This window comes from Papio anubis, chromosome 9 (assembly GCF_008728515.1).
Source record: "Papio anubis isolate 15944 chromosome 9, Panubis1.0, whole genome shotgun sequence".
NCBI classification, from domain to species: domain Eukaryota; kingdom Metazoa; phylum Chordata; class Mammalia; order Primates; family Cercopithecidae; genus Papio; species Papio anubis.
Window position 1 is genome coordinate 41798535 of NC_044984.1, and position 19799 is coordinate 41818333.

Genomic DNA, 19799 nt, shown 5'->3' on the forward strand with positions numbered 1-19799 from the left:
CAAATGAGTGTGGCTGTGCTCCAATAAAACTCTATTCATGGATCCTGAAACTTAATTTTCATGTGTCATGAAATTTTATTCTTCTTCTGATTTTCTTTCAACCATTGTAAAACACATAAACTATTCTTAACTCATGGATGGTGGGCTGGATTTGGTCCACAGGGCTGTAGTTGTGCCTACCCCTGCTAACCATCCCTTGAAGAAATATCATCAAAGCAAGCTGCTCTGAGCACAGTTCTGACAATATTATTTCTTTTTAAAAACTCTCAGTGGCTCCCTGAAGGCTATGGAGTGAAGTATAAACTAGTTGACATGAACACAACACTGTCCATGACCAAGGTCCTAGCTGTAATCTGAGTGACACCCTTCCTCAGCTTCCAAGGTCTAGCTAACTTAGGCTCTCCCTGGAAAGGTCTGCTCTCCCCACCTCCACTCCTTGGCCTAGTCTGCTGTGTCCACCTAAAACACCTTCTCTACTCTCATCACTGTTTCTTCCTGCCAAAATTCTACCCTTCCTTCTACCTTCATCTGTAAGTCTTCCCTAACCACCCCCCACCACCTTCCCAGCTAGACATAACCTTTTCTTTGTATTCTAACTTTTACAATACATGTTATTTTTTTCTGGTATTTAATAGACTCTGCCCCTATTAATAATTGTGTATATTGTCTTCTACCCTACTATCGGGGGAACCCACCCCTGATAGTTAACATGGGTTCTTTTCTATTTCCCTAAGAGTCTTGGCTGGTCTGAGAAATAAAGGGAAAGAGTACGAGAGAGAAATTTTAAAGCTGGGTGTCTGGGGGAGACATCACATGTCAGCAGGTTCCGTGATGCTCCCTGAGCTGTAAAACCAGCAAGTTTTTATTAGTGATTTTCAAAAGGGGAGGCAGTGTACAAATACAGTGTGGGTCATAGAGATCACATGCATCACAAGATAATAAAATATCACAAAGCAAGTGGAGGCAGAGCGAGATCATAGGACCACAGGATGGGGCAAAATTAAAATTGCTAATGAAGTTTTGGGCACGCATTATCTTTTTTTTTTTTTTTTTTTTTTTGAGATGGAGTCTCGCGCTGTGTCACCCAGGCTGGAGTGCAGTGGCGCGATCTCGGCTCACTGCAAGCTCCGCCTCCCAGGTTCAGGCCATTCTCCTGCCTCAGCCTCCGAGTAGCTGGGCCTACAGGCGCCCGCCACCACGCCCGGCTAGTTTTTTGTATTTTTAGTAGAGACGGGGTTTCACCATGTTAGCCAGGATGGTCTCGATCTCCTGACCTCGTGATCCGCCCGTCTCGGCCTCCCAAAGTGCTGGGATTACAGGCTTGAGCCACCGCGCCCAGCCTCATGCATTATCATTGATAACATCTTATCAGGAGACAGGGTTTGACAGCAGACAACCTGTGCGACCAAAATTTATTAGGCAGGAATTTCATCGTCCTAATAACCCTGGGAGTGCCGCAGGAGACCGGGGCTTATTTCATCCCTTCAGCTTCAACCGTAAAAGATGGCCACCTCCAAGGGGGCCGTTCATAGACCTACCCTCAGGGTGCATTCTCTTTCTCAGGAATTTTCCTTGCTAAGAAAAAGAATTCAGCGATATTTCTCCTATTTGCTTTTGAAAGAAGAGAAATATGGCTCTGTTCTGTCTGGCTCACTGGCAGTCAGAGTTTCAGGTTACCTCCCTTGTTCCCTGAACATTGCTGTTATCCTGTTCTTTTTTCAAGGTGCCCAGATTTCATATTGTTCAAACACACATGCTCTACAAACAATTTGTGCAGTTAACACAATCATCACAGGGTTCTGAGGCGACATACATCCTCCTCAGTTTACAAAGATGATGGGATTAAGAGATTAAAGTAAAGACAGGCATAGGAAATCACAAGGGTATTGATTGAGGAAGTGATAAGTGACCATGAAATCTTCACAATTTATGTTCAGAGATTGCAGTAAAGACAGGTGTAAGAAATTATAAAAGTATTAATTTGGGGAACTAATAAATGTCCATGAAATCTTTATAATCTATGTTCTTCTGCCACAGCTTCAACCCGTCCCTCCTTTCGGGGTCCCTGACTTCCCACAACACCCTACAAAGTTATTAACTATTGCGATCAGAACCTATATGTTATATTTTTGGTTGGGTTTCCTGGTAGATTTCCACACTAGGATTCAGTGGTAGGGTTCAATAAACATTTGGGGAATTTAAATGAATATTCCAAAAAGGATCAAAATGGAATCACTTAAGTGTTTGAGAAATCTATTTGCAATTTCAGAATAAGAAAATAAGTAACTTCACTATTTCATAGAGTCTTCAAGCTGTAGGAGAGAAAGGAAAATTTTTTTTTTTTACTAAATCAAGTTATTCTTCATCTTATGAAAAAAGATTAAATAAATTTACTGAAGCTTAATTAACTGTTATAATTGGCCACAAATGAAAGGCTCCAATTAGCTTCTCTCTAAATTGAGTGATGGCAAAGGAATCTTCTTGTCAAGACAGACACACAGGAACTTAGTAACAGCTAGAAGCAAATTAGCCACACCTATTCATGAGCCCAGACAGAGAAACAAGCTTTAGCTGAGCAGGCCAAAAAAGCAAACAATTTAAACTTAAAAACAGAGACTGAGAAGACAGAAACATTAGTTAAAGCAGAAAGAGAGAAGGAGTGAACCACACAGGAAGTTGTGTGTTGTGGTAAAACAGGCCTGGTCTATCTTGGAATTCATCTTATATCTACTTATAAGGCTCCATGTCATGTTTTTCTTATTCTTTCTGGAACCATCAAATCATTAGCAACTATTTCAGATAGTTACCTACTTCTAACCCCCCCCTCATTTTTAAAGACCAGGTTGTCTTAGTACTGAAGACAGCGGATAGTGGCAAGAGATTGGAAAAATTAAATTGTTTGTTCTATTCTCACAGAGACACTTCACACTCAATATTTTACTTCTGACATCAGATGTGTGGGGTTCTCTCCCCACACAGCAAGCAGTTCTCCAGCTGACCCCAATGGGGTGTCCTTTAATTTAATTCAACTCTAACACTGTCTACAGCTAGAGTCAGACCCCACAGTTTAAGGGCTCAGTCTCACAAGACTCCCCCCACTTCAGATGCCAATTCCAAGTAGGGTTTCCAGAATTTCTAAGCAAATGGCTATAAATTGGGAGCTCCCACAGCCCCTTTTTGGGGCCCAATCATTTGCTAGAATGGTTCACAGGACACAGGGAAGCAGTTTGCTTACATTTACCCATTTATTATAAAAGTATCTAACTTAGGAACACCCAGATAGAAGAGATACAGAGGGCAAGGTATGGGAAAGCGGTACAGAGCTTCCATGGCTTCTTGGGGTATGTCATCTTCCAGGTGTTCAGTAACCCAGAAGTTCTCCGAACTCAGTCCTTTTGGGTCTTTATGGAGGCTCCACTATTAATGAATGATTCATTAAGTTATTGGCCATTGGTGACCAACTCAATCTTCAGCTTCTGTCCTCTCCCCAGAGATCAGAAGATTGGGCTGAAAGTTCCAACCCTCCAACCATATAATTGGTTCCTCTGTCAACCAGTCTTCATCCTGAAGCTATCTGGGAGCCCCCAGCTATCAGTTATTTTGTTAGTATACAAAAAAACACATAACTTCCCAAAATTCCAATGATATAATTTAGGAGTTCCATGCAAGGAAAAGGGAAGGTGGTAGGGGCAAAAACCAAAGTACATATTTCAGTTATATTACCATAGCTAAGATATGAAAGTTTTGCTAGGGCTTGGTCTATCTGTCCCAATTCACTGGGGTCTTTTAACAAAGCAAGCCAAACATGTGCCTGTGCCCTCTTCTACCTTTAATCCGAAAAGCATGTTGCAGTGGATGGAGTTTCAGAAAAATGCAAAGAAATCTCAAGTCAACAGATGAGGAAGCTGAGGCCAGAGAGGTGAAGTAGCTTCCCCAGGTTCCACTGGGATTGTTGGCTCTGTGGCTCCAGCCCCACTGCTCCCAAAGCCACCTAGTAGACACCATTCCCACGGGCACAGGGTCTCTGAGCATGCAAAAGGTTTAAGGGGAACAGAAGAATCTAGGGACACAAGAAATAATAATAATTGGGGCTCACTATGTGATGGAGGCTTTCTAAGTGTCTTGTTAATCCTCAAATCACTCTTCCAGGGAAGCTCTGTTGCCCCACTTTATATAAGAAGAAACTGAGGCTTAGAAACATGTAGGAACTTGCTTCAGGTTCCATAGCCACTACTTAGCAGAAGAGAGGCTCTGCCTCCTACAGATGTGCTAGAAACTTATTGACATGCTTTAGACACCCTATAAACACCTGTGAGACCAAGAAGTGTAAGCCACCCACCTTTTCAGCCACCACCAACCTTCCCCGCAAAATTCAAGACTGGTCTCAAAGACAGTTCCATTAGAAGCTGCAGAAATCTCAAAAATAAAACAGTGTATTAGTTAAAGTGTCCTCCAAACTGGGTGAGCAGCATGTTCAGACAGACTGTGGTCAGGATGGGAAACAGTTAACAATCTTTTAATCAATCAGAAGGAAGTGTTCATTGGAAAAATACTTAAAATATAATTCATATGTCATTTAAATGGCCTGGGGTAGGAAAGTCCTCAAAAACGTGTGCAGCCCAATATGATCTACAGAGGTAGAAATGTGGTTTGAGCAGTTAAGTATGATGTGGAGGTTTTCCTTGGAGGGGAAGACTGTGATTAAGGAAACAGAATGTTGGTTAGCCATTTGGAGAAAGCTGGGATAATAGCTATGTAGGGAGAAGTTTGAGAGTTTTAGTTCAGTTATCTCATATCAAGGTCACCCTCTAATTCTATAGTTAGCAAAATTTGAGTTTTACCTGTTGAAGGTTGTAAAAAAGTAGATGTGTGGGAAAATGAAAAGCGTATTGGATTTTAAGTGTATTTCCAAGGTAATCTATCTTTTTAAACTACTTGTTCATTTTACCTACTAAGTATCATAATTTGATGATAGACAAGTTCAGCTAAGAGACAGAAATAATTAGCTTACTGTTACCCTACAGCACAAAAGCCTGGAATAACTAATTGTCTTCCGGAATAATATTTGAAATACTAACTTTTTTCTCCTGATATTTATTACTATTTTCTTTTCTTCCCATTCAAAGAGAAAGACAGCTTTAAAACCTACTGCCTCAGAAAATAAATGGGATCGGAAGGGGACAGGATGCAGTAATACAGAAGTGGCAGATGGTGGTGACCCAATATAGGAGGAGGTGTTAGAATGAGAACAGAGTGTAGGAAGAACCATAGTGGCTTGGAAGAATGCTTCCCTGTAGGGAAACTGTAGGGTGGAGGGACAGAAAAGAGGTCTGTAGTTTCCAGAAGAGGATCCAAGCTCTGGCTGCTGGAGGCATACCTAAGCAAATTAGCAAGACCAGTAAGAGGAGTAGAGCCTAAGGACTGGGACAGCAAAGTCCCAGGTCTCCGATGGTATGAAGGTCATGCAAATGTATGAAGCACATGGGTATAAGAGTAAGGGGTGGCGGTGACTGTGACTAACTAGAAAGTACATGGCCTGCTGAAAGGCATGCACCATGTTTTTTGTAAAAAGGTTTGCTTGTCATCGAAGCAAGTTTGTGAGCCAAAATATTTGTGAGCCAAATTTTTCTCTCCTGGGCTCCAGGATAGTTAGGAGACATAATTTGCTTCATAATCAAATCCCAGGATATGAAAGCCACAGAGAGTCATCAAAGCTGTATGGACCACAGGGACAAGGATAATTGTCATCTCAGTAGTAAAATATTGTTGACTGAAATTAAGGCTGTTGAGGCAGAAATAATGTTATAAAGGTTTATGAAAAGCCAAATGTGAGGATCGACCCAGGAAGACACACCAACAAAGTTGAGAGTGTTCTGGAGTTTGTCACAAGATGAAAGATTTTTATAGGAAAGTTTAAAAAGAAGGAAAAAGGGCTCCTCATACCAAAGATGTCCTCTTTTCATTAGAGGATACAATACAGAAGTTAAAATCATCAACTACAGATGACAACATACAGGCTAAAAGATGTCTACATTCAAGACAATCGGTAAAATATCTTGCTTCAGCTCATCATAAAATGAATCAGCATCCTATTCAGTATCAGCCAGTTATACATTGTTCAGCACACCAACAATTTGAGAAACTCTGGTTAAGATTCTTTACTCGGAGAAATGTCGCCATTGAGACGACCTCCCCAAGGCAGATTAATTTGGAAGCCTGCTTACTTCTAAAGCAAACTGTCCCATGTAACCAGTAGGTTATCACTATGGGCAAGAAACAAAGACTAGAAGAGGAAGATCCCATCTTCTTTTTATGCCCCCTCCAGTTATATGTATTTGGGAACTATTCATAATTCTGAATTCTTAATATGAGCTCAAGCAAGGGGTGGGAATCTCCATGAATGCTTGCAGTTATGTTTCTTAACCACTTGGCAGTATAAAGCTCAAATTAAGTTATTCCATTGAAAATAAAGAAATGTGGTATTTCTTATACCTGAATTTGTGATTCAGACCAACTTTATCTGCCATAAGTCTGTACACATCTTATCTGATTTTCTTCAACACTAGCAGAAAATGCAAGTTAGCAACGTCCTATAATCTATCTCAGTAAGCATTCATTCAATGTCTAATAATTTACAATCACCTATGTGGTATATGGGGATAAAATTTTACTAAAAACTTTCTGCACCTAGGAAACTTACAACCTAATGGAGAAAACAAGTATGTACCCTTATCTTTTTCTTTTTCTTTTTTTTTTTTTTTTTTTCAGATGGAGTTATTGCTTTGTTGCCCAGGCTGGAGTGCAATGGCACAATCTCAGCTCATGACAACCTCCACCTCCTGGGTTCAAGTGATTCTCCCGCCTCAGCCTCCTGAGTTGCTGGGATTATAGGCACCCGCCACCACGCCCAGCTAACTTTTTAATTTTTTTAGTAGAGACAAGGTTTCACCATGTTGTCCAGGCTGGTCTCAAACTCTTGACCTCATGTGATCAACCCGCCTTGGCCTCCCAAAGTTCCAGGATTACAGGTGTGAGCCACTGCCCTGCATAGGTATCTTAAATACAAGGGAAAACATGATAATTACAACTCCTAAGAACCACAGTCATGAGAACACAGAGGAGAGAAGGAGCTTAATCAGTGCAATAAGGCTGGATAATAGGGAGAAGTACCCAAATGTGTTGACCTATTCAGCAGCAGTTTAAGAAACAGACTTAAATTGGATAGAACATAAAAACAGTTCATTACTTCTTTATCTCTTTTATTTCCTTCTAACAGGTCACCAATTTCCCCAACATTTTGACATCAAATTTTGACTTGTTCGATTTGTTCTCCGCAGAATTAGAAGATTCTTTCCTAACTACTTCCTGGTTCCATCTGTTAAAAAGATACTCAGCTTGAAAAATAAGGATGTATATATATTTGTCCAAAGTAGTTGTCAACCTTAGGCACATGTTGAAATCACAAAGGCAGAGCTTAAAAGACGAATGCCTGTCATTTGCCTCCTGGTAATGATGCACTAAGAACATAGTATCACTTATGGGATATTCCTGTCAAAAATGTACAGCCTGAATTGAATCATGAGGAAACATCTAAAAACCCAAATTGAGAGACATTCTACAAACAACTGGTCTATTCCTTTTTTTTAACGATACAGCCATGAAAAGTATGAGGAATGTTTCCATGTTAAAGGAGACTAAAGAGTCATGACAACTAAACCCAGTGGTGCTCTTGAATTCAAGAATCCTGGTCTAGAAACTGGACCAGAAAAATGACATCACTGGAACATTTAGAGAAATTTGAAGGTTTGTGGATTAGATAACACAATTGTATCAGTGTTGATTTCTTGATTTTGATAATTGTTCTACGATTGTGTAAGAAAATGTCCTTTAGCACCAGGGACTGCTCTCATGGAAGATAATTTTTCCATAGACGTGGCTGGGGTTGGGGGTGGCAATGGTTTCCGGATGAAACTGTTCCACCTCATGTCATCAGGAACTAGATTCTCATAAGGAGCGTTCGACCTAGATCCCTCACGTGCAGTTCACAATAGAGTTCACACTCATGAGAATATAATGCTGCTCCTGATCTGACTGGAGGCAGAGCTCAGGCAGTCACGCTTGCTCACCTGCCACTCACCTTCTGCTGTGCAGCCCGGTTCCTAACAGGCCACTGACTGGGTACAGGTCTGTGGCAAGGGAGTTGAGGACCCCTGCTTTAGGAAATATACACTGGAATGCCCAACAAAATATTTAGAAGTGGTGTCATGTCTTCAACTTACTCTCAAATGTTTCAGAAAGTAATGTGTGTATAGAGAAAAGTATTCTAGAGAGACACACAGAGAAAGAACGAAGATGATAAAGCTAGCAGGAAGAATCTGGATGAATTGTATATAGAAATTCTTTATACTGTTTTTGTAACTTTTTCATAAGTTTCATATTATTTCAAAATTAAAAGTATTTCAAAAAAATTTTTTAAGTACCATTCCCAGAGATTCTTACTTACTTCCTTTGGGATGGGGCCTGGACATCAGGACTTCAAACTCTCCCCAGCTGATTCTTATTTGCAGCCAGGATTGAGAAGCACTGGCCTATGCAAACCCTAGTGTCTAAAGATACAACATTTCTGAGCTACCTGTAATGTTTGAAACTAGTTGGAGTAAAGGGCATTGAGGTTGGAGATTTTTTTTTTATCTCTGCACAGAGCAGTTTAACAGGGCCTAAATACAGATAACCTCAAGGGTCCAGCAAGTAACATAAATGTGTAAAGTCAAGCAGTAGATCACAAGATGACAGCAAACTGTAAGGAGAACTTGTCGATTAAAGTCATTTAGTTCAGGTTTTAAAAATATACTAAACAATCCCAAATTGGCAGGCCTATATGGGAGAGTAGGTCATCACATTGTAACATTTGGACCTTGAAGAACAGAGAACTATGGTCATAATTTGTGGCATAGAAATTAGACAGTACTTAGATTCCTCTGAAAATATTACTACTGTGGGCCAGACACTATGTCTAGGTATTAGGTTTCTTTTTAATTTAAGCAAAGTATATGTTTAAAATAAACTTGGAAATAAGATAATATACATTTGATAGCTGTTTCTGTTAGGCTAACTTTGGCTGCCAGTAATGTAAAACTGCAACTTAAAATGGTTCAAACAATAAGGCAATTTAACATCTATGGTAAAGGAAGTCTAGCAGCTTAGCAATGTCCTCAAGATCTGGGTTGTTCCCATCTCCCCGTCCATCTTCTTTACTGTTTACCATTTGCCCTCCAGCTCTTATAGTCCCAAAACAGCTGCAGGAGCTCTAGGCCTCACATCCAGATGTGGCAACATCCAGGAAACAATCTTTTATTGTTTTTGTCTCCTAGGAACAAAGAAATCTCTTCCAGAAGCCCCTCAGTAGATTTTCTCTTATGTCCCAATGTCCCAAATTAGATCACATGTTTATTCTTAAGCTAAGCACTCGAAAGAAAATAGGATTTCCAGCCTGGGCTTAGACTGAACAGAATCTGCCTAGAGAATGGGGTCATCATCCTTTGCAACTTGAGAGAGGCAGGATTGATATCACTACAAAACTGAGATGGAAGCAGAAATGAGTAATCAAACAGTAGAGCTCACCATACAAAACTGGTTTTAATCAGATGCTTTTGGAAATTAAGCCAAACTTACACTTACAACAGTAGACTATGTAAACACTCATTCCTACTACAGAGATCTGCAAATTAAGCAATTTAAAATTGAAAGATGTGGAATGTGGTGAGAAAAAGCACAAGGTTGACCAAATTTGGCTCTCAATGACCTTGATCAAGTTGCTTAGTTTTTCTGAACCTCATTTTCACATTAAAAATATGGGTTGGACTGGATGGTTTCTAAGATCACTTTCAACATTAGTAGACTGTTAGCCTTCAATTGCTAATATATACTCTATAAAATAAAAGAGCTAAAGAACTTGGTATTGTGAGAACATCTCTCAAAGTAAATAGTTCTCAACATACAGACATGAAATGAGGGAAAGGCAAATGCTTTAAAAGAATAATTAGGACTTTCAGTTTTTGGTCCTGCATGTAAGGAGTTTGGGCGTCATCACTCATCTTAACAAGTAAGAAGCAGAACAAACAGAAAAATGAACAATTTTTACATGTGTCTTCTTGGTCCATCGGAGAAGTGATGCCCCATGGCAAATACCTGCACCAACAACTAAAGAAACAGACAGATTAATACATAAAATCACAACTTACCAAAGCAAAACCGCCTCTAGAACCAGTACTGAGGCAGGAAAACCTAAGTTGTAACAGACAAATTACTGGGGGTTCACTGTGCACAACTCCAGGAGCAGCCCTGGGCAACATGGCAAAACACCATCTCTACAAAAAATGCAAAAATTAGCTGGACGTGTTGGCACATGTCTGTAGTTCCAGCTAGTTGGGACGCTGGGGTGGGAGGATCGCTTGAGCCTGGATGGTCGAGGCTGCAGAGAGCTGTGATTGCACCACTGCACTCTAGCCTGGACAACAAAGTGAGACTCTGTCTTGAAAGAGAAAGGAAAGAAAGAAAGAAAGAAAGAAAGAAAGAAAGAAGGAAGGAAGGAAGGAAGGAAGGAAGGAAGGAAGGAAGGAAGGAAGGAGAAAAGAAAAGAAAGAAGAAAAAGAAAGAAAGAAGGAAGGAAGGAAGGAAGGAGAGAAGGAAGGAAAGGAAGGAGAGAAAGAAACCATAATATCATTTACATTAACACCTCCAAAATGAAATACTTAGATATAAATCTAACAGAATATGTCCAAGATTTATATGAGGATAATGTTGATGAAAGAAATGAAAGAACTAAATAAATGGAGAGGTATTACCTGTTTTTGATAGGAAAATTCAATATTGTCAAAATGGCAGTTCTTTCCAACTTGATCTGTAGACACAATGCAATTCCAAAGTTTCAGCATGTTATTTTGTAAATATTGATTAAAAAAAAGGTTCTTTTTTTTTTTTTTTTTTTGGAGATCTAGAATAGTCAACACAATATTGAAGGAGAAAAACAAAGTTAGAAGGCTGATGCTATGCAATGTCAAAAATTACTATGAAGCTATAGCAATCAAGGCAGTGTGGTGCTGGTGAAGGAATATGAAATACATTAGAGAAACAGAATAGAGAGCCCAGAGATATGCCAACATAAATACAGTCAGCTAATCTTTGACAAAAGAGCAAAGGCAATACAATGGAGCAAAGAGTCTTTTCAACAAATGATGCTGACACAACTGAATGTCCACATGCATAAAAATGAATCTACACCCAGATCTTAAACTCTCACAAAAATGAATTCAAAATGGATCAGAGACTCGATGTAAAAATGCAAAATTATAAAACTCCTAGAACATAACATAGGGGAAAATGTAGGTGACTTGGGTATGGTGATATCATTTTAGATACAACACCAAGACACAATCTATAAAAGAAAGAATGAATAAACTGGACTTCATTGAACTAAAAACCTTTGCTCTGTGAAAGACACTGTCAGAAAAATGAAAAGACAATTCACAGTCTGGAAGAAAATATTTGTGAAAGACATAGCTGATAAATAACTGCTATCTGAAGTATATACAGATCTCTCAAAACTCAATACAATAAAAACAACAAGAAAACAACTCAATTAAAAAGTGGACAAAAGATCTTAACAGACAGCTCACCAAAGAAGACATTCGGATGGAAAATAAGGACATAAAAAGGTATTCCACATCATATCATTAGGGAAATTCAAATTAAAACAATAAGATATCAATAAGCATCTGTTAGAATGCCCAAAGATCCAGAACTCTGACAACACCAAGTGCTGGCAAGAACATGAAGCAACAAAAAGTCTCATTCATTGCTGGTGGGATGCAAAATGGTACAGCTACTTTGGAAGACAGTTTGTCTGTTTCTTATAAGACTAAACACACTCTTAAGATACAATCCAACAATTATACTCCTTGATACTTACCCAAATGTGCTGACAACTTATGTCCACACAAAAACCTGAATCAAAGATGTTTACAACAGTTTTATTCGTAATTTCCAGATTTGGCACATGTGAAAGACCAAGATGTCTTTCAGTAGGTGAACCGATAAGGAAATGTGGTTCATTCAGACAATAAAGTTTTATTTAGAACAAAAAAAGAAATGTGCTATCAAGCCATGGAAAGATAGGGAGGAAACTTAAATGCATATTAGTAAATGAAGTCAGTCAATGAAAAAGCTATGTATTGTATAATTCCAATTATATGATATCTTCATAGAGACAGTCAAAAAAGTTCAGTGGTTGCCAAGAGTTAGGGGGACAGGAGGGATGAATATGCAGAGCACGGAGGAATTTTTTTTTTTTTTTTTTTTTGAGATGGAGTCTCGCTCTGTCGCCCAGGCTGGAGTGCAGTGGCCGGATCTCAGCTCACTGCAAGCTCCGCCTCCCGGGTTCACGCCATTCTCCTGCCTCAGCCTCCCGAGTAGCTGGGACCACAGGCGCCCGCCACCTCGCCCGGCTAGTTTTTTGTATTTTTTAGTAGTTACGGGGTTTCACTGTGTTAGCCAGGATGGTCTTGATCTTGTGACCTCGTGATCCGCCCGTCTCGGCCTCCCAAAGTGCTGGGATTACAGGCTTGAGCCACCGCGCCCGGCCTAGCCCTCATTATTAAAAAACAACATAAATAAAATGGAAACTGATAAGATTAAAACATAAGTCTTAACACTCCTAAAGGTTGAGCAGACCAAAGGGAGCCCCTAATGGTTCCTCAACATCAAAGGAGCCCAATCCAGTTTTCTGCATTTACCAGACGGAATCTCGCTCTGTCGCCCAGGCTGGAGTGCAGTGGCCGGATCTCAGCTCACTGCAAGCTCCGCCTCCCGGGTTCACGCCATTCTCCTGCCTCAGCCTCCCCAGTAGCTGGGACTACAGGCGCCCACCACCTCGCCCAGCTAGTTTTTTGTATTTTTTAGTAGAGACGGGATTTCACCATGTTAGCCAGGATGGTCTCGATCTCCTGACCTCGTGATCCACCCGGCTCGGCCTCCCAAAGTGCTGGGATTACAGGCTTGAGCCACCGCCCTCGGCCGCACAGAGGATTTTTAAGGCAGTAAAACTACGCTCTATGATGCTACAATGGGGAATACATGTCACGTATTTGTCAAAACTAATAAAATGTACAACGCCAAGAGCTAAGACTAATATAACTATGGGCTTTGAGAGATAATGATGCATCAATACAGGTCATAAATTGTAACAAATGTACTGCCCTGGTAGGGGATGTTGATAGCTGGGGAGACTGTATGTGTGGGAGGGCAAGGGGTATATGGGAAATCTCTATTCCTCTGCCCAACTTTTACTATCAACCTAAAACTGCTTTAAAAAATAAAGTCTATCTTATCTTATCTTATCTTATCTTATCTTATCTTATCTTATCTTATTTTTTGAGACAATGTTTCCCTCTGTCTCCCAGGCTGGAGTGCAGTGGCATGATCTCAGCTCACTACAACCTCTGCCTCCAGGGTTCAAACAATTCTTCTGCCTTAGCCTCCCTAGTAGCTGGGACTACAGGCCCACGCCAACACACCCAGCTAATTTTTGCATTTTTTAGTGGAGATGAAGTTTCACTATTTTGGCCAGGCTGGTCTCAAACTCCTAACCTCAAGTAATCTGCCCGCCTTGGCCTCCCAAAGTGCTGGGATTACAGGGGTGAGCCATCATGTCCGGCCTCTGTAACGTGTGTTTTTAAAAAAACATAATTAAAGCTAACTCTGTCAAGCCTTCAGATGTAAATTTTATATGATAAGATAAGAATCTTCTCTCTTTAACTTCAAGCACTATCTGTTACTTTTTTCAGGAATGTTATAACAAATAGATTTGTCTGGGAGTTTGATGAGGAATAAAAACTATCTAAAAATAGGCCTGGTTTTCCATTTACATTTCAACATGTCTACATAAATGTGGGCAGCCCCTCCAACTTCTTCATTCCCAAGAGAAAATTTCAATTTTTATGGCAAGCATATAATTATCTATTTTCTTACAAAATAATATTTTAGGTGTTTCCTGTCCTTAAGATGTTGCCACTGAACAAATAACAATTTGAATTCTGCTTCCCTAAAACATATGCGGAAACTAAATGAGCAAGGCTAGTGCTGACATCTACTGTTAGAATTTGGGTGTGAATGACTTTACCACACACAGCCCTTTCGTAAGGAGTTGGGAGTTGTGCAGCAATAGTTGTCGATGTAGGGGTGACTGACTGTAGGAGATCATCGCCCAAAGCTCTATTATCTTGAAAAGGGGTGCAAGAGAACCATATAGCGCTTTTGAGATAAATATAATGAAGATTTTGGAAAAACATCAATTAATGTCACGAGGTATTTCCTATTTTCCAGGAGGCTTCCAAAGACTCTATCGTCTCTAACAAACCTCCTACTCTGTTTCTTCTATATTGTTTCTGACCCTGGTGCTTTAAAGAAAAGATAGATGTGGCTACTGCGTTTCAGTGCTTTCTTTAGGAGAGGGAAAGAGAAAGGAGAACAGAACACTTCCCTGACTCTGGTGTTTCTCCTGCCCTGATGCATTGCTCTAGATTATAAATTGGCTGTCTACCTCTTGTTTTAGCTGTCTTTATTCTTCTCTGAATATATTTTCCACCCCAACCTAGAAAATTGTTATTGAATTATGTCACCATCACTCTTTTAAAAGGTGTGCATTGTGTGAGGTCTCACATTCTACCTCACAGTTACTTGTGTCTGGTGAGTAGCTAATACCTAGGCTGGTGAGAAGAGACCCAAAAGTATACATTTCAGTCAAATAGAAATGTATTATCCTACCTAGGTACAAAGGGAAACAGCAGTGTGTTGCAATTGTTAGGGAGGGACTTCTGTAAAATTCGAGACTGGCAATGTCAGACCTGATGTCTGTTCATCATTGTTGTCAACCTAGCACAAGATCAGACAGTCCTAAGAGGAGGAATCAGAAGACTTGGAAGCTTTGATGTGGATAATCAACCCCTGCAGAACATACAAACTGGTGGCTCTATGGTGTCTTCTGGTATTGGTTTTGGTCTTGCATTATTGCCCTCACTTTTATACTTTCTTATCTGATAGATACACACTTCCTAAGAACACTCTGCTTGTTACTAAGAACTATGAAGGACTCTGCCTCCATGTGAAGAATACAAAGAAATCTTCTATATTTTTGTCCTGTTGCTCATTTGTTTTCAAGGCAACTCCAGTAGGTTCATTTAAAAAAAAAACAAAAAAAAAAAAAAAAAAAAAAAAAACTCCTTTTTTTGTTCTTATATTTTTAGAGTAAGTTATTTGAATATTTAAAATGGAATTCGTTTTTTAAAAGATTTGTGTTCTTTGGGGTCAAATCATAAAAATACTTACTTTATTCATACAGCTATCATCAAAGCACTCTGTACAATTGCCCTTATTAAGTTGGCATTTTGGAACCAGCAATGTGCTGTAAATCTTTGTAAAGATCTGTTTCATAGAAGACCAGTTTATGTTCATTAAAAAAAAAAAAAAACCCTATGGAACATGACTGAAGAATGTGCATACTGAGTTGATCAGCTCTTTCCACGCTGCTGATGCTGTTCCACATGGAAGCCAGGGCAGCACAGGGTTAAAAACATGCATGCTGGCATCAGAGTGCCTGGGTTCAAAGCCCTGCTCTACCAATCATCCACAGGATGAGTCTTTGGATAACTTACTTCAGTCTCAGTAACACAGTTTTCTCATCTCTAAAATGGGGTAAAAAGTTAACATATATTAACTATTTAATGCTATTCCTGGCGCTTTGCAAGTTCTCAAGTAATATAAGCTATCATCATTAAATGTAACAAGTAAGTTACCAATCATATTCTATTTTGTTATAAAAGAAGCATCCCAAATCATTGGCTTGTCTTTCTCATTTAATTGTAAATTAAGAAGTGTTAGGTTTAGAAAATATTGATTGGCTGTTAGAACCTCCTCATGTAAAAGATATTAATAGTCCCCAAAATTTCTCTAGGGAAGGAAGATATTTTTAATACAACTGTGTTTTGCCAAAACAATATATTTTTTCAACTTTTGTTGTCTCAGTTCTGGTTTTGTTTGTTTTCTTTTGTTTGTTTTTCTATTGCTTTCCTTTAGTGTTTCAGTGTGTTTTGTGCCCCCTACATTCCTCTTATTTAAAGTATCCTAGGCTTTCATCTTGTTTTATGACGGCTCGGACAGGGCCCTGACTCCCGGCTTATTAAGCAGGGTCCCCTCTAGGCCTTGCAGTGAAGAGAGATCTCAACAGGGCAGTGTGCATTTTTGTTGAGTGTGTGCAGAAAGGGAACACAGAATTATTTGACCATTATAGTGATCTCTTTCCTGGTGAGGAATAGTGGGAGGAAAGAGTAACGAAGTTAATTGACATTAGAAAGAATATATGTAAACACCTCAACACTACCTCCTTCTCCAGCCCCTCTACCTCTGAGGGTTTTTCCATTTACCTGGTATTCCCCTGGGACCTGAGTTGAGCACCTTCATTTTCTGTGTTCTATGTTTAAGGCACATATTTAGTTTATTCATTTAACCATTTCTCTTTGTTAAAGTGTGGGTAAGTGCATTATAACTAACTCCAGAATAAAATTAAGATAAGCGTGTACCTCCCTTCCCTTCCACTTCCCAGTAATTCTTTGTAACCACTGAAAATGGGACTATAGCTTTTCTTTACTTTTCTGCCCAGGCCACTGCCCCAGCCATTCTTTTCTGAGTCCTCCACTTGTTCTACTACATATTGTTCTCTCCTCTCTTTCTCTCTTTCTTAAAATATTTAATTTTTTTTAGAGCAGTTTTAGATTCACAGCAATATTAAGGAGAAGGCAGAGATTTCCCATACACACCCACCCGAAACATGCAAAGCTCCTCCTGTTATCACATCCCCTACCAGAGTGGTATGTTTACTACAAATCTACATTAGCACATTATTATCACGGTTTACATTAATCTTCATGCTTGGTGTAATTCTACAGGTTTCAAAAAATGTAAATGACATAAATCCACCATCACAGTGCCATACAGAGTATTTTCATTGTCCTAAAAATTATCTATGTTCCGCCAAATCATCTCTCTCCTCCTTCAAACCCTGTCAACTGCTGATCTTTTTACTATCTCCATAGTTTTGCCTTTCCCCGAATGTCATATAGTTAGAATTACACAGTATGTAACTTTCAGATAGAGTTCTTTCACTCAGAAATATGCTCTAAGATTCCTCCATGTCTTTCTGTGGCTTGATAGCACGTTTCCTTTTAGTGCTAAATAAAATTACATTGGCTGAATGCATTATAGTTTACTCTTTCGTTTGGCTACTAAAGAACGTCTTGGTTGCTTCCAAGTCTGGCAATCATGAATAAAGCTGCTATAAGCATCCATGGTGCAGGTTTTTTGGAGACCTAAGTTTTCAGCACATTTGGATGAATACCAAAGAGTGTGAATGTTGGATCGTATGTTGAGTATGTTTAGTTTTCTAAGAAACTGATAAACTGTCTTCCTAGGTGGCTGTGCCATTTTGCATTCCCACCAGCAATGAATGAGAGTTCCTGTTGCTTCAAATCCTTGTCAGCACTTGGTGTTGTCAGTGTTCCGGATTTTGATCATTCTAATAGATATATATCGATATCTCATTGTTGTTTTAATTTGCGTTTCCTTAATGACATGATGTGGAGCATCTTTTCATGTGCTTATTTTCCATCTGAATATCTTTGTTGGTGAGCTTTCAAGATCTTTTGCCCACTATTTATTTAGGAGTTTTTTTGTAATTGTTCTTATTGTATTGAGTTTTAAGAGTTTTTTGTATATTTGGATGACAATTATTTATTAGATATGACTTTCACAAATATTTTCTCCCAGTCTGTCTCTGATCTTTGCATTATCTTAACAATGTCTTTTGCAGAGAATAAATTTTTTAGTTTAATGAAGTCCAGCTTATCAATTCTTTTTTTTCATTAATTATGTCTTTGGTGTTGTATCTAAAAAATTGTCACCAAACTCAAGAATATCTAGATTTTTTCCTATGTTATGCTCTAGGAGTTTTATAATTTTGCATTTTACACTTAGATCTCTGGTCTGTTTTGAGTTCATTTTTGTGAGGAGTATTAGATCTGGGTATAGATTTATTTTTATGCATGTGGATGTCCATTTGTTCCAGGATCATTTGTTAAAAAGACTGTCTTTGCTCCATTATATTGTCTTAGCTCTTTTATCAAAGATCTGTTGACTATATTCATGTGGGCCTATCTCTGGGCTCTCTATTATGTTCCATTTACATATTTGTCAATTCTTTCACAAATACCACACTATCTTGATTACTGTAATGTGGATACCACAAAATAATTTTCTAGGATTTTATTTGGGATTACATTGGATCTATAGATCAAATTTTAAAAATAACTGACATTTTGATGACATTGAATCATCTTGTCCAGAACAGGGCATATCTCTCCATTTATTTAGTTCTTTTTTAATTCATTTCACCAGAATTCTATAGTTTTCCTCGGATAAATTTTGCACACAAAGTTTGTTGAGGGGAGGTGCTAATGAAAATAGTGTTGTTTCTAATTTCAAATGCCACTGTTGATGGTATATGGAAAATTGATTGACTTTCATATATTAATATTGTTTCCTACAACCTTGCTCTAACTGATTACTTCTAAGAGTTTTGTTTCCTTTAGGGTGGTTTTGTGTGTGTGTGTGTGTGTGTGGTTTTTTTTTGTTTGTTTTTTTTTTTTTTGCCACTTCTGTTGGATTTTCTTCACAGACAATCATGTTATCTGCCAACAATGACAGTTTTATTTTTTTCCTTTTCGCTCTGCATACATTTTATGTCCTTTGCTTGTCTTACTGCATTAGCTAGAACTTCTGGTTCAATGCTGAGAAGGAGTGGTGAAAAAGGATATCTTTGCCTTGTTTCTGAACTTAGTGAGAAAGCTTCTAGGTTTGCACCATTAAGTCTGATATTATCTGTAGAATTTTTGTAGATATTGTTTATCAAGTTCAGGAAGCTCCTCTCTAGTCCTAGTTTGCTGAGAGTTTTTATCATGAAAAGATGTTGGATTTGTCAAATGTTTTTTCTGTGTCTGTTGATATGATCATGTGATACTTTTTCTTCTTTAACCTATTGATGTAACAGATTAGTTGATTTTAGAATGTTGAACTAGGCTTCCATAGCTGTGATACATCCCACTTAATCATAGTGTACAATTGTTGAATTTGATTTGCTTATGTTTTTTAAGGGTTTTTGCATTTATGTTTTTGACATATATTAGTCTGTAGCTTGCATTCTTGTAATAATTTTGGCTTTAATATGAACTTCCTTGCTTTGAATTCTATTCTGAAATTGGTATAGCTACTCTCACTTTCTTTTTATAATATTAATATTAGTATGGTATATCTTTATCTATTAATTTACTTTTAATCTATGAACACCTTCATGTTTAAAGTGAGTTTTTGGAGACAATATGTAATACAACATAGAGTATGATAGTATCTGTCTTTTAATTGATGTATTCAGGCCATTGATATTCAAAATGATAATTTATATAGCTAGACCTTCTTTCCAATGTATTTTAAACACTTTCAAATATTTTAAAATATTTATTTAATATTTATTATAAATAAATATAAATATCATTTATGTAGGTATTATTACATATTATATATAAATAAATATAAACATTTGTTATATTTATCTTACAAATAAATATACACATTGTGTCTTTACTTAATATTCATTAAATACTTAGCAATACGTAACTGAACGAAGTAATACTGAAGAA